Genomic DNA, 15,565 nt, shown 5'->3' with positions numbered 1-15,565 from the left:
GAACTGTTTCTACTGAAATGGTGTCATTTGTTGGTGTCTGCACCTGCACTCAACATTGCTGGGTGCAACTGATGAACTGTTTCTACTGAAATGAAGTCACTTGTTGCTGTTTGCACCTACTCAACATTGCTGGGTACCTCTGATGGACTGGTTCTACTGAACTAATGTGACTTGTTGCTGGGTGTACCTGCTAAACTTTACTGGGTGCAACTGATGAACTGCTTCTACTGAAAAGATGTCACCTGTTAGTGTTTTTTTTTTTGTATAAACTAATCATTGAAAGCATTTTATGTGAACATTTGTATAAACTGATTTTTTGTATATTGTGTAAACTATTATGTAAAGTCACATGTATGAAAAGAAGTTGTATTGCTTACTGTATTTCATATATTAGGTTAGTGAAAGGTCAGTGCAAAGCCAAAATTTTTAACTAATTATGTGATATTTAGGTATTAATATTATCTTTTATTTTTGTCTGTATTTTTCTGGACGAATTTGGTGGTATTTTCACCACCAATGCTGGCAAAAATACCATCAAATTCTGGCCTGTGGAGGAGGGGCATATGAAAGGTGGCTACACTGTGCCACTGCGCCAGAGATTGCGCCAAAGAGTACTATTAAGCCGCCTCCACAGTGTGTGGGCAGAGCTCGTAGTAGTCAGTGATTGTCGGGAGTTCGTAGCGGTCAGTGCTAGTAGAGAGCTCGTAGAGGACAGTATGTGTTAAGAGTTCGTACCGAGATGTGCTAGTGGGCACTGCTTGTCGTGAAGTCGGAGTGAGATGTGGTAGTAAAGAGTGTTGTTCCATGTTTTATGCAGTTATTTGATGGGAGAGATAGCAGATGTTATTGTAATGAGTGCATTTCGTCAATATATATGAAGGTAAAAACTACAATGTTCTTTTATTAATTGTGTGTCTGAAATAATGCGTCACTACAGGTTCAGTCAACAAAGCATCTGGCTTGTGTTCTTGTATTAGAGTGAATTCTGGTTTTCTTGCGTAATTATAGTTTTTCTAATTTTCTTTTGTCACGTCAGCATAGTTGGTATTTAAAAATTTTTGTCTTGTTGGAAAAGAACCGTGCCAGATGTGGACGTTGAGTCACACTCCCACATACAGAACAGTTACTCTTGAGCTTGTTGGCTTCGTAGATTTTATAGTTGCTGGGGACTTAATTAATTAACTGTGTTTACGAAAATTTTCTTACATTGTTTGTTGCAGTCAGATAGCGTAAATATACTAGTCAGGGCCAGCCGATTTCGAGACACTGCGTAATCGGACATACAGTTACTAAAACTAAAAATATTTTCAATCAATCATATATTTAATTAAGCCCCCATGCAATATTTACGCATCTGTTTCAGGGGAACTGTATTGGAAAAAATAGTTGAGGAGCTTACATTTGATACAACATCTTCTAAGCAAAATAATTCGCTCAAACCATTAAAGAGTTGATTATAAGTTCAGTGATGGAAAAAACAAATTCACGACACATTCAGTACAATATATAATTAGAAACAAACGTAGAATGCGAAGTAAAACTTTGTCTTTTTAGTAAATTATTCACAAATATCTCGGATTACATTAATTAAACTTTTATATCCTTTTAACAGTCACACCTGTTTCTGCAGGTGTGTTTGGTGTCACAATGTTATCCCTATAAGCTACGGAAATAACTTTTTTCGCTTTTAGTAAAATTTACTTCTTACAAAGAACGATCTGCACATTATACTTCGTTATACGTTCAGACAGTCAGCTCTTCAAAGTTATCGGCAATAGAAGAAATTTTCCAGGATATCTCCAAATACGTTTTTCCAACTGCCTGCAAAATTCCTCTGTGACCAGCTCAAGCGAAACGCACGAGGCGCACAGTCTTCAAACGCCAAAGGCTGGCCAGAAACGGTCAAGTGGAGTTTGGCGCACAAACCTACCCCTTCCATGCACTGCCGATACAGGAGGTCCAGCGGAGTAACGGGACCTCAACTCTTCTCTGCTCTCTCACGATCCAACAGCACGAATTCAGTGCGAATCAGAACCCACTATAATTGAAGTTTGAGCGACTGCAAGAGGCCTAGAATGGACACTAGCCGTAACAACATTATCTTGTATAAGGGCGAGGGAACGTACAAGGCGCCCCAAGCTCAATCCGACGAAGGAAGCAGACGTTTGCTTATAGTCATCGATGCTATATTATATTATTGGTAAGAAGTGGGTCAGAGTTATTACCTTTTATGATTTATTGCTATCTGCATCAGGGGCAGCACTTACGATTGCATAAATCCACTGTAGACTTTTAATAAGTTTGATATACAGTTTGTTATGGGTACAACTGAGGATAGTGTGATCATTGGCTTTTACTGTCTGATGTTTTCTGCATGGTCGTAACTGCACCACTCGGTGGACTACGTCTGTCAGTATTCACTAATCGTTTTGCATAGATGCGTACACACTTCAGCACCTGATCTTCTGCCCAAGGGAAAATAAGTATTAATGGCTCACTCTTGCCATATGTACTTGGAGCTACTAACCAACCTAGAAACATACTACTCTGAAAATGGAGTAAATACTGAGGTAATGTTGTGCAGCACATTGTCTTCTGTCACCAGTAAAAATATCTCCACTTGTACCCCTAATGACCTGTCGAGGGCGCTGTATGTTTAAATTGTGAAAGACAACCAGTCAGGCCGACGGAATTAACCCACAATTAAAAGTATCAGTTTTTCGCTTACTTCTTTCACGACGACTCTCGCCTAGTTGACATCAGTTGATATTACGTCCAGGCAGAGTCTACTGGCGCCCCTTTACCTTTACTGAGTGTTAATGTTTTTTCAGCAAGTGTTACGGTCCCACATTTAGTTATCTAAGAAATTAGCCAGGATGGCGGGCAACTGATTTCGGAAGCTTTCCGCTTCTTTGACACGCCACGTTTTCCTGGCGGTTTCGGCCTCCCTTGTCACGCTATCTAACGATTTTCCCTATCCGCCTCGGAAAACAGACCGCCCCCTTCCCCCCCCCCTCCCCACACACACACACACACCCATCTAACCCTATAGAAAGAGACGACTCGGGTGTTCGTTTAGCTTCGGAGAGGATGACTTCATACGACGGTCCTCCAGGACTTAAGTTATCAAATGAAGAATCTGATTTGATTCATTGTCTCTTGCAACTCAGATAATCCTGCACTCATCACGTGCATCCTTCGAACTTGATTTAAAGTTCAACTCTAAAGAGAAGCTTTCGTTAATTGATAATTTAGGAGAGTATTGGATACCAGCTCCTAATGTTCCGAAGTAGTGGGCGTAGTTAAAAGTAACCGTCGGTGTTAAATGGGAATGGTTTCCGATCTGTCACCCTCGAGCTCTCTTGGCAGCTGCTTCAGAGAGTGCGACAGCACGTTCGAAGCTGTTGATACGCAGTCACAAAGCTGTAATACTGGCGTCAGCTACCAACTTTGCTTTCCCTCGTAATTCTATTTGCATTATATTTAGGCAGCGACGATTCTATTGAGCTTGTGGCTGGCCGTTTGATGTTTCTGAAAATTGTATCGGTTGTTCCGCATACTTACATATTCCACCATAAATCAAACCCACTTCTGTAAGGATGTGTTATGTGACTTGTGTAACTGTCCAGTATTCTAATTAATTCCTAAATATCGTATGATATGTAAATGTGGTTAACAGCAGATCTATGTTTCTCATACCTTTGTATCTCTGGCAGTAACAAAATAACTGTATTCAAAGTACCAGAGAGACAGACGTTATTCGATTGTCGAGAAATTCTTTGCCCTTCTTCTTGCATCCGTGTGTAATGTTAGCTCTGTGAAGGTGAATAATTTATTACGTTCGTACAGCACGGTTCCCTGTGAAATTGTTCACGAAAGCACATATCAGCTTCTGCGTTAGCTAGCAAGAATTGCGATCAAAAAGTATCAAGCCGTTGGTGGAGGGGGAAGGCCATCAGCATAAATACTGGACCAGGTCCACTCGAGGAGCAGTTTCAGGTCGCACCTGATGAAGGTCACGAGCTACGTGACCGAAATATCGTGCAAGTACGACGTTGATATCCGGCAGAACACCCGACAACCCAAGATGTCATTAGATCGCCGGGAAAGCCTGAAAAGTTACAGTATCAAGCTAGTTTATCGCTGTCGAGCCAGGGAGAGAAGTCGTCTTACAAAGTCGTACCAACACAGCAGGTATCCTAGCAGTCGTTCACTGTCATTACGTATTACGTAGCCCCGTGCTACAATCATACACCGAAGAGCCAAAACAATGTGACCACCTGCCCATTGTGACCACCTGCCTATTAGCTTGTTTGTTCGTCTTTGGAACGAAACACATCACTGATCCGACACTTTTTTGGTACGTTAATTTGGAGGTACGTGGCGTTATATGTCTACGCACAGGTCATGTAATTCGCTTAAATAACGGGCAGCATATTTGCGTAAGTGGTGATGGTGCCCGATAGTGACCCAGATAGTGACTCGCGTCAGGCGAATTTGGTCGCCGAGACATCAACGTGAGTTCACTGAATGTTCCTCATACCACTGTAGCACGGTTCTGGCTCCGAGACACGGAGAATTATACTGCTGAAAGATGACATCACCGTTGGGGAAGACATCAAGCATGATCCCACCAGCCTGTGCGCTCTGCAAGTTTCGAGCCGCCGTTCACCTCGATGACGGCGTTTGTGGAGACGACCATAGACCTAGCAAAAATGTGATTCACCCGATGAACCGACACTTTTCCATTGATCGATGGTCGATTCCCGATGGTCTCGTGTCCACTGCAGTTGTGCCGCGAGGGATTGGCCGAGTGATGTGGGGCGCTTGAAACGTCCCCTTAGAAAAATTATACACGACTGTGCTTAAACTGACACACAATATTTTTTAGCGCAACGCAATCTGACTTTCAAAAATCCCTACAAAAGAATGGCCCTGACTAACATTAACCTATACCTTTCACAAATCACTTACTCTAGCTAGAGCAATACAGCGAGCGCCACCACTGCCAGCTAAATAAAAGATTCAAACTACCGAAGGCACTAACTACTGATATGCATAGTTAGCAAATGAAAGATTTTAATAGAGAACAAACAATGTATTTACCACAATAGTCATAATATATATAGCAGTTCATGACAAATTTCAAAACTCCTCCATCTCTCTCCCCACATCCACCACTGCTGGCGGCTCACCTCCAACTGCGCAACGCTACGCGCTGTTCACATCCAGCTGCCGCTGCCCAACACTGCAATGGCAGACAACAATGCAAACTAGCCACAGACTGCACACAGCACAGCCAGAGCGCTACGTAACGTTGCCAATAAGAAAACATAAACAGCCTACTTACACGCTGCAGTTATGGACTGTGCGGCTGGTCCCGGCGGAGGTTCGAGTCCTCCCTCGGGAATGGGTGTGCGTGTTTGTCCTTAGGATAATTTAGGTTAAGTAGTGTGTAAGCTTAGGGACTGATGACCTTAGCAGTTAAGTTCCATAAGATTTCACACACGTTTTTTTTTTTTCACTGCAGTTGTAACGGACGATGTCGTTGGGTCAACATATGAACACATAGGAGTGATCTTCTGTAGAGCTCCATTTGCAACATTGTAAGATGAATTGGGGTGCACCGAAACATTTGTGCGTGCACAAGCATTGTGCGAGCAGACAAGCCTCCGAACCCCACATTCTGCGAAGAATTGTGGACGTCCAGCCTTTCAGTGCCTGGTGGTAGTTTCACTGTCCTTCTACTTCTTTCTGCAGATGCTGACGACAGTAGCACATGAACATTCAACCATCTTCGTCGTTTTCGAGATACTCGTTCACAGGTTCTGCGTAATAATAATCTGCTCTTTGTCGAGGTCGCTTATCTCGATGGATTTCCTCATTTTCAGACCATATCTCCGCTACTTTGATCCCCATTCCGTGTCTGCTCTCCGCTAACAAACTTTTGTTACCGCGTCACGGGGCCGCCACGCCACCAGGCAGCATCCAGCACCGCGGTGGACAGTGGTAATATCGGGTGGCTTCTGAGTGTATGTTACGTTACATTTACGTATTAGTATGGATTACTCAGATAATCCTGTAATCAACAACACAAATTATGGAAGCCTTCTTCAACAGTAGCCAAGTGCTGGGTGCGTGTGCCTTGATGGGCCCAAATATGACGACTCCACAGGCAGCGCTTATGTAGATCGTAAAAATCCACTACAGGCTCCAGTTTACACGGCGGCACTCTTAGCTACTGGAAAAGCGCTAAGATACAATATGATGATCCACGCTGATCGTGAAATAACAGGAGACTCTCTCCTCGTGTCGCAACCACTACCATCAGTTGGTAAACACAGATTGAACTGTTACTTGACACAACAGAAAGTGGCTACTGCATCGAAACAATTTTCACCAGTAACTTTATCTTTCAGTTCCTGAATGCTGTCATATTAAATTCTTTTTAAATATTCATTATGGCTTGCTGCACTGATTTTGATGCTTTCCTGCAATACTGCGTTTTATTCTTTTCCATTTCTGGGTGGTCCATCAGCTAAAGATGGTAGGCTGGACAGAATGGAAAAAGCCTGGAATAGCATTTGAATCAAGCCTTGGAGAAATTAGTTAGCTTTGGGATTCTTGTGGCACACCTGAAAAATGAGAACTGAATTTTACTATATTCTCGCGAAGTGATCTAACAAATAATAATACACCGTAATGTAAAACATGCAGTACTAAAATACAGACAGAACAAAGCTTACGACTGAATAATCAGTAACAGCAAGATCCTGCACTGAGATTGAGTGGAACCATTTCTGTACCCGTACATTGTCTTCAGGAAACTTAAACACATTCTCCTAGTCTCCTGCTGTGTAATTTCCTTTAGCTTTTGGCTCACAACACTTCATAATCGTAATGGAGATAAAGCTGTATAAACGCATACTGTGTTTCGTTAAGCTTACAAAAACACAACTTGCTAACGCACAATACTACCTCTGTGCACTTGAATAACAATATCCTAACAATCATATAGCACAAGGAGTTTTTGCGCCTAGCACAACGCAAGACAGCTGTTGACTTTCGCAGCTTCTCATTGACATCACAACTTAGGATTCTCGCAGTCGTTCGGCCTTTCCATCTATGTGGTGTTGGATCAGTACGCCGACTGTAGAATCTTCGTTGGCGGCCCTCAGACATGGTGTATCTACTCACTGTCACAGCTGAAGCGACGGCCAGCGACAGCATGAAGATCCTACCGTCGACTGTATTCTTTGAGCGCTAATTGATGAAATTATGATAAAATGAAAAAAAATGGAAATCTCTTTGTCTCAAACGGAAATGTGATCATGTAGCGAGTCAGTCCGTCTGTTGACGTCTGCTAGCCAAGTCATGCAAACCGTCTTATGCACTACGACGAACTAAACATGTTCTGAATTGAATCTTAATTTCACTGTGTCGTTACTCACTAAGTCAAAAATATAATTTCGCTTTCAAATGAAGATTAAAGCACAGTCAATATGCTGTGCATACACGTAATTCCAAACAAAAAGCAGAGGAAATCTGCAGTTTGGTTCATTTTATTGAGGAAGCTTTAAACCTTCCCGTCTCCTCTATATCTCTTTTGTTACGCACCCTTCCCTTCTACAATAACCTATGAGACCCTCCCTTAGGATTTCTGTCTCTTGATTAATAATAACAAATGAAATCTTCCATTTGAAATTAATTCTCTTTCTCAATCTTCGCATACAAATTTAAATGCTGCTTATTAAAAGTGATTTTCTGATTATGTCGACGAAACATGGAATGTGTCGTCTACGTTGCTCTCAGTCGTTACCTGCAATAACCCAAAACTGTTCCTTACCTTTTTTACTGTTACTGGATCGCCATCAGACTGCTACATCGAACTGCGACATGAATATACTTACTCTGTTTTACTATACTCTATTAGCTGCTGGTGGGCTGTCATAATAAGTGGCTGTATTTATTACCAAAGGTGACGTTATTCTTTAAAAGCGAAGCTGACGTTATTCTTTAATTAATTTGACTCAAGTTACGTAATTCATAGTTAAACTTTTTCTTGACAGCAATAAAATTTTGCAACGTTTTCCGCTAACGGTTTTTGGGATGGATTATAATCAGTAATGTAATATTGCTCGCAAAAATTAATTATATTCTGAATGAAATTATTTTACAAACCTTCATATGGGACTTACTTTTTACAATAATCTTACTACTAGCATTGCGCAAACATACCTTCAGTAGTGTTGACTTTCTCAAAAAAATAATTCAATAATATTAGTTCCTCTTATGATAATAGTTAGCTGATGTCTCTGTACATCCGTTTATAATCTCTTGTAAATCATAGCTGGTGGCTGGCAGGCACACCGCTCCTCTCAACCTCTCGCTTCAGACCTGCTACCGACTCGCTTCACATCTCGCTTGCTACTGACTTCCTACGAACGCTAAAAGTGCGGTCTCTGCCGCCAGCAATGCTTTCTGGTGCAGACAATCCCCGGTACCATTACAAAATGTATCAATGCGCGGTCTATCCCGCTCTTTTCTTAAAATGTATCCAGACGCGGTCTCTCCCGCCCTTTTTAAAATTATATCAATGTGCGGTCTCGCATGCCAACAATACTTTGGTGCAGACATTCCCTGCTACCACAATTATTCCAACATGAGAAATATTAATTATTCCTACTTAATGCTATTAATAAAATATAAACATCTTTCATTAATTGTGGTTTGACAATAGACAATAGAAATATACACGTCTTACAAGCTAACGCAGTCTTGAGGTAAAAGAGTTTGGAGAGCATTATAAGATATGTAAGGTACCTTGTACTGATTACAGTAAAACTTAGTAATTTTTAATAGAACAAATGAATGTAATTTTTTACAGTTTCCTGATAAAACGGACCAGAAGCGTTGCGCCGAACCTGGCACGTCCCTATCCACCACTGTGGGCTGTAAGCCTGAGGTCGTCTGGCTGTGAGCTGTGGCACCCGCCGCCTACAAGTACGCAGTCGATGCCACTCGGCTGGCGCATGGCAAGAGCAGGACTCTGTTTGCAGTAACAACGTGTCAGCGGGACGTCAAAGCGGCCGAGTGCCCGCTGCGAGCCTCAATTTGGGGCAGGGACGAGTCCGTGATGGGGCTCGCATCATGTCAACGTCAGCGCTGTCAGCTGCCGTCGTGCGTGCGGCCCGCGGTCCAGAGTGACTGTTGTGATTGGCCCCCTCCGATGCGCTTAATATGGATCAAATTGAGCCAATACGTTGGACGTTGTCCTCCAGCAGCGAACCAGCTAAAGGCTTGCAAGTAAAACCGAGCATTCGGTAGCCTCTCGCGTGAAGGGCATCTGGAGGAATGCGTTATATTTCTGGGGACTGATGCCACTGATCACTGCTGACAAAACACCTGATATCATTCCGTTGCCCACTCCGATTGTCTGTCGATCTTTACAGTTTCCACGTAATCGGCTGGAAACGAAACGTAACAAGGTGACATAACTGATGAACATAGATTTTTATTTTTATTTCTTTTTTCATTTTTAGTGCAGTCTACATCTCTACCTAAACATTGCATATTCACATCCATACAGAACATAAAACTGGCAACTGTCTTAAAGTCCCCAGAACTATTGCGAAATCACAGACCGTTAAGGGACAACGACATGCCAGCTACATTACTTATGCTGAGATTACTGCCTAACGTGACACAGTGACCATCTTGTAAACAAAACTCTTTTATTATAGGAGGTTCATTCTGAAACTAACTCGTCGTATCATTTTTGTTGTATCTGAGTGCCCAAGCCATATTTTGTGGGCATATTATTCATTCTTTAAGGGCTCCGTACTTCACGGTAAAAGCGGAACACTTACGGGGTCGCTTTGTCGTCCCTGTCTGTCCATTTGTTAACAGCCCTTTCTCTCATGAACTGGAAGAGGTATCAGGCTGATATTTATGCTAAATGCTAAGGTCGCGAGTCCCTCGGTGGAATAAACCATTTATGCATCTACGTCAATGCAATTAACAGATACGACCATTAATTTTGATGTTGGCAAACCGTCTCATTAAAACCTATAGGATACTTACTGTTCACCTAGACCATGAAATTCGGCAAGAAGCAAGGTTTGACAGTTCAAGTAAAGGAGAACATTTTTCATTTGTGATTATATCATATAAGAAACCATTTTTGGCATTTGTTGTTCGTCTATCGGTTTGACCGTTTTCTTTTTGAAAAAAACCTTTCCTCAGGAACCGGTAGACGTGTCAAGTTGAAATTTATGCCCAATACTAAAGTCTAAGGTCCCTTGGCGGTGAAAAAATTAAACAGTATGGGTTAATGAAATCGAAAGATCCGGTCGTTTATGATACATATTTTGATACTGGCAAACGCACTCATCACGAACTATAGATGAACTATCTATATGCACAATGAATAGTTAAAAAACTTTCTAAAGCCAAGATCCCATAAATATTTCATTATTTTCAACAACCAGTTTCGACAAACTTTGCTGTCATCCTCAGATCCTGAAAGTTTTTCTTATAAAATATGTTAATTGTAATCAAAATTTTGAACACCTGAAGATGACAACACAGTCTATTGAATCTCTTTGTTGAAAATAAAGAAATATTTATGCTACCTTGGACTGAGAAAGGTTTTTACCAAGTAAAACACATCGCTCCTTCAAATTTCTTCAACATGAGAACATTCAGTAATACACAATAATGTTCGGACAGTACCGTCAAAATGAGATTCCTACTCGCACTAGTAAGGTTTTTTAATCTAACTGGTAGTTTCCTGCCGGTTTCTTTGTCTTGCGACAAACAGCAGTAGTAGCAGCGTAGCGTTCCAAAATGGCTTTCGACATCAAGCAGTGTGGAAACCAGAAGTCCGTAGCTGCTAAACAAAAAATTGCGAAAACTGAAATACATCGACACTTGCTGTAAGTGTATGGAGATGATACTGCTGACGTGGAGGGTACTGCGTCTCAGTAGCAGCGCAGAGATTGCGCTCAAACCAGACCCCGTTCTGATCGCCATCCTCATAATGAACATCTTCATAAACTTCCTGCCAGATCAAAGCTGTGTACCAGTCCGAGACTTGAGCTCAGGACCTTAGCCTCTCGCGGGCAGGTGCTCTACCATGTCAGCTACCCAAGCACGACTCACGCCCCGTCCTCACAGCTTTACTCCCGCCAGTACCTCGTCTCCTACTTTCCAAATTTCACAGAAGTTCTCTTCCGAACCTTGTACAACTAGCACTCCTGGAAGAAAGGGTATCGCGGAGACGTGGCTTAGCCACAGCCTGGGGGATGTTTCCAGAATGAAATTTTCACTCTGCAGCGGAGTGTGCGCTGACATGAAACTGCAAGGTTCGCAGGAGAACTTTTGTAAAGTTAGGAAAGTAGGAAACGAGGCACTGGCGGAAGTAAAGCTGTGAGGACGGGGCGTGTTTGGGTAGCTCAGATGGTAGAGCACTTGCCCGCGAAACAAAAAGGTCCCGAGTTTGAGTCTCGGTCCGGCACACAGTTTTGATCTGCCAGGAAGTTTCATATCAGCGCACAGTCCGCTGCAGAGTGAAAATTTCGTTGTATCATCAGAAACTCATCTGTTATTATCGGTGGTTATGACCAACAAACTGTGTCCACAGCTCGGTGTCGGCTTTAACGCGTTACGCAACCCATATCAAATAGTATACGGTATTGCAGTGTCTGTGTTGTTAAGAAGGAAGATACAATATCCCTCCGGACAGGCGTGTCCGAAGGAACATTGCATTGCACCGTGCTTCTTAAGAACAAAGGCACTGCAATATCGTGTTTATCCGCCGAGGTCACGCAACGACTTTTAATTAAAATGTCCTCCCCTGCATTGGAATTACTTAGGGAGGTTTCAGTGAAGCCGTGAGTTGTGCACGGATAGCCTAAGCGATTAAGGCGACCGCTCACGTAAAGTGGGAAATCCGAGTTCGAGATCCGATCCGGCACAAATTTTCATTGTCATCATTCCCTCCTACAACTGATGGTTGTTCGTATTCACAACTGCAAATACATTTCATACGTACCAGATAGTACTATCAGCAGATATTGAACAAGTACAAAGAATAGGATCGCAAGTGGTCACATATTTGTTTAAACAATGGGAGAGCGTCGCGGAAATGCTAAAAAACCTGTGGTGGCAGATGCTTGCATATACATGCTTTCTACCTCGCCGAAGACTATTCAAAAATTTTCCAGTACCAGTGAGGAATCAGCCGGCCGGGATGGCCGAGTGGTTCTAGTCGCTACAGTCTGGAACCGCGTGACCGCTACGGTCGAAGGTTCGAAACCTGCCCCGGGCATGGATGTGTGTGATGTCCTTAGATTAGTTGGATTTAAGTAGTTCTAAGCTCTAGGGGACTGATGACCTCAGATGATAAGTCCCATAGTGCTCAGAGCCATTTTTGAACCAGTGAGGAATCCAGTAATATACTACAGCCCCCTTAATTCTGGCATTTGCGGAGATCTGAAGGATAAGATTAATAACAGTTTGCAAAGAGGAATTTAAATAGTGACTTTTTCCGCTCTCCGTGCAAGATTGGAACGAGAAGAAATCTCAAAATGTGATACAGTCGGAAGTGCCCTCTGCCATGAACTTAACAACGGTTTGCAGAGTATGAATCTACATGTAGATTTAAATGTGTAGTGTGCTCGAACCCGCGTAAACAGTGAGCAGTTCTCTAAATAACGACTCTTGAAGAGTGGCCTTGAAGCTGCCAATCACAGCTCACGTTTCAGGACCGCGGCCAACAGTCGCAGCTTTTAATGTAAACCAGCTTTGTATCCTCGCCTGGCAAGGATTATAGTAAGCAGCTCGGCGTGCAGCAACGATGCGTGTTAAACTTATTAGTGAGAGCCAGTGATTTTGTTTTATTATCGATGGGCCTTGCCGGCAACGTGCGAGCAGCGAGGTTGCGGCATACGGATACACCAAGAATAGGAACTGTTCCTATCAGTGGTTTAAGATTTTGTTGATGCGTTGCTCTCCAATGTTAACCCTGCACGTTATTAACAGACGTATAGTAGAAAAGAAGTAGATGTAATCCCTAAAGTACACAACTGTCACCATGCATGCAGGAAACGCGAGCAGTGGCTTACATACTCCTAGCATGCTGCCGCCCAGACAAGAACACTAACGCCTTCATATCAGAACTTCAAAAATTTATTTATTTTAATTATTTAATCCTATGGCTAGGACCCCCCGTCAGGCAGTCTGGTCGCCGGGTGCCGGTCTTTCAATTTGTCGCCACTTCGGCGACCTGCAGTCGATGAGGATGATAGGATGGTGATGACAGCACAAAACCCAGTCCCTGGACGGAGAAAATTCCCCGACCCAGTCGGGAATTGAACCCGGGCCCAGAGGACTGACACTCCGCCAAGCTGACCATTCAGCTACCGGGGGCGGACACATTCACAACTACGTTGGCAGGATGGAGAGATGTCTGGTGAGCAGACAGCGATAATCAACAACTAACCACGTCCGTGAACAGGAGAATAACCTACTGTCTTGAACCTGCTAACGGCGTGGAAGACATGATTTTCACCGAGACACGCAATGCCTTTGTGTGAGCAGAACGCAACTGGCAGATCACTATGCATACACACAAAGCTCTTGATGCTGGCGATATACATTCTGACAGACCAAGAGCCTTGCCTGATCTCTAGGGGCAGGTTAGACTGCGTGCCAAGTGCACACGAAACGCAGTTAGAGCTAATGTATCCAAGACCTCTGGCCACACGTAGAGTTCCATGAAAGATAAACAATCTCGTATTGACGTGCCACTATAAACCACGTGTTCCACTCTTGATTTAGTTTCGAAAAACGCCAATAGTTGCTGATAAAGATTTCTTTATTATGTGTCCAGTTTCTGTCCACAGACCATCATCACGAATCATAAAATATTTACAACAGCTCACATGAAGAAATAAAACCAAAACCGTCAAATGATTCGTCACTGTCGTCAAATAGTAATATATATTACCTCATCGATAGTAAAATTGTACCAGTCACTGCTCTCCTTCACGTTATACAGCAGCTACAAAAGGAAGCACTCTTCATACTACTATTGACTGCTATTCACAATTTATATTACTATTTACCAACAGTAACTCATGGATTTTATACTAATTGACGCTATTTATTTTATGATACATTGTAAACTGCTATATATATTTTATAATACCTGATGGGCTGTGAGCAGAACCCGGTTGTGTAATAGAGAAATTTTTATCAGCAGCACCCCGTGGGAAATCATAAGTTTTCAAATATTTACGAGCTGTGGGGTACCACCTTCGTAAAATAAACTGACTTCGTTTTGACTCTAGTACAACGCAATCCATTGGAATGATAAAAGTCATAGGATAGTGATGTACACTTATATTTATGGTGGTATAAAAGGACGGTGCATTGGTAAAGCTGTCATTTGTACTCAGATATTTCATGTGAAAAGGTTTCTGACGTGATTACGGTAGCGCGACGCAAAATTAACAGACTGAAAGTGGAATGGTAGGGAGCTAGACGCATGGGACAGACCATTTCGGAAATCGTTTGGGAATTCAGTATTACGAGATCCACAGTTTCAAGAGTGTGCCGAGAATACCACATTTCAGGAGTTAGCTATCACCACAGACAACTCAGTGACCGACCGCGTTCACTTAACGACCGGGAGCAGCGGCGTTTGCGTAGAATTGCCGGTGCTAACAAACAAGCAACACTGCCTGAAATAATTGCAGAAATCAATTTGCGACGTACGACAAACGTATCTATTAGGACAGTATGGCGAAATTTTGCGTTAATGGGCTATGGCAGCCGACGACCGATAAGAGCGCCTTTGCTAACATCGCGACATCACTTGCAGAACCCTAAACCCCTCCTGAGCTCATGACCAAATCGGTTGGAGACTAGTCGACTGGCAAACCTTGACTTGGTCAGATGAGTTCTGATTTCAGTTTGTAAGAGCTGAGCCGGCCAGTGTGGCCGAGCGGTTCTAGGCGCTTCAGTCTGGAACCGCACGACCGCTACGGTCGCAGGTTCGAATCCTGCCTCGGGCATGGATATGTGTAATGTCCTTAGGTTAGTTACGTTTAAGTAGTTCTAAATTCTAGGGGACTGATGACCTCAGACGTTAAGTCCCATAATGCTCAGAGCCATTTGAACCTTCTTTTTTTTTTTTTTTTGTAACAGCTGATGGAACGGTTCGAGTAAGGCGCAGACCCCACGAAACCATGAATCCAAATTGACAACAAGGCTCTGCGCTAGCTGGTGGTAGCTCAATAATGGTGTGGGTTGTGTTTACATGGAATAGATCGGCTCCTCCGGATGTTGGGCTGCTTAGAGACTTCTTTCATCCATTGATGGACGTCATGTTCCCAAACGAGGTCAGATCGTGCACAAAATCTTGCACCAGCCGTAGTTTCGAAATTATGGACGGCTGTAGAGGCAGCGTGACTCAATATTTCTGCAGGGGGCTTCCAACGGCTTGTTGAGTCCACGTCACGTCGAGTTGCTGCATTACACCGGGCAAAAGGAGGGCCGA

The sequence above is a fragment of the Schistocerca piceifrons genome, chromosome 2, assembly GCF_021461385.2.
Source record: "Schistocerca piceifrons isolate TAMUIC-IGC-003096 chromosome 2, iqSchPice1.1, whole genome shotgun sequence".
Lineage (NCBI taxonomy): Eukaryota > Metazoa > Arthropoda > Insecta > Orthoptera > Acrididae > Schistocerca > Schistocerca piceifrons.
This window is presented reverse-complemented; position numbering follows the sequence as displayed.